Consider the following 1,414-nt stretch of genomic DNA (forward strand, 5'->3'; position numbering starts at 1 on the left):
AATAATGTTAATATATTATATAAAGTAAAGTTGTTATTCCCGTAACCGATCCGGACATTGGGGATTGCTTTGTAAGTGAGACAACTTCCTGAGCCTTCGGCATAATACTATTGTGGTAGGGTGGCCAGTTTCTTTCCACGCCGCCTTTACTTCCCCAACTCGAAGTCATGTACCCATTACTGCTGGGTGGGCTTGGGGAGGGAGGGGGGAATCTGTGTCCGAAAGTGTAATTCTATCAGGTTGATAATGGACAGGGGTGGTCGTCGGTTGACTGGTTTTGAAGAAAGATTTTCGCGAACTTTTTTTTGGCATTTGATTGGCAGTGTTCGGGGAGGTCAGGGGCTTAGTAATTAAACGTTCTCGAATTGGCAGGCTACGACCCTTGGGGGGGGGGGGGTGATCTTGAGCTAAGCTGTGATTGGGGGGGGTGATCATAAGGTAGGTTATGATTAGGCAAATTGTATCGATGTACGATCTTATATCGATTTCCTGTTGTGTCGACAATATAATTATCATGTTGTGACAAGACGTCAGTCAGCTATGAATAACGATTGTGTAATATTAAAGGACAATTTTAGGCTTACACTATATACAACTCAAACAGCATGCCCAGTTACAGTTTGATTCGAACAGTGCCGAAATGAACGAGTCAAAAATGCATTGCCAACGGGCAAAAAAAATGTTATTTGAAAGCTTGAAAATTGTATTTTTGGTCGTCAGTTATCAATTTTCCCCCGGACAATGGTGGGTGATAATTAAGTTTATTATTTTTTTGTCAGCAAGGCTTTCTGGAATCAACAGCAAGATAAGCTGTTCACTCCATCGACGTCAGAGGGGATTTTTTAGGGGTGGTGTCAGTTCAAACAGTTAAGACCTCGAATTATTGTTCGGGCACAGTCCTTTGAATGACAGATCAATGACTTGCCTCCTCAGAATAAAAGAACCGAGCAGATACATACATTAGAAGTGCATGGCAGCACCGTACGTAGACCTATTAACTTTCAATTTTTAAGGTGCGACTACTGGTCCTTTAAGCTCTCCGATAACACAGACAACCGCAACCGAAAGCTTACAGTTGATGATCCTGAAGTAAACAAAACGTTCTAGAAAGTTCTCCACTTTTTTTACAGGTCGGCCTAGAGTCATTAAATTTTGATCTAATATAATGATTCTCTATATCTCGAGCTTCCTGTTACATTTTTGTCCCTATCTTGGCCTAGATCTGAAGATCAATAAACTCGAGGCCTCGCTACCGAAACCGAAACTCATCATCGAGACCAGCTCTCGCGGGTGAGTTAAGTCTGAGAGTGAGCTGTGGGCCTAATTGTTGCTCTTATTAAGACAATTTACAGTGTGTGTGTGTATATGCGCGCGCACGCGTGTGTATGTGAGTGTGTGTGTGTGTGTGTGTGTG

This window comes from Aplysia californica, unplaced genomic scaffold (genome assembly GCF_000002075.1).
Source record: "Aplysia californica isolate F4 #8 unplaced genomic scaffold, AplCal3.0 scaffold00024, whole genome shotgun sequence".
In the NCBI taxonomy this organism is placed as follows: Eukaryota; Metazoa; Mollusca; class Gastropoda; order Aplysiida; family Aplysiidae; genus Aplysia; species Aplysia californica.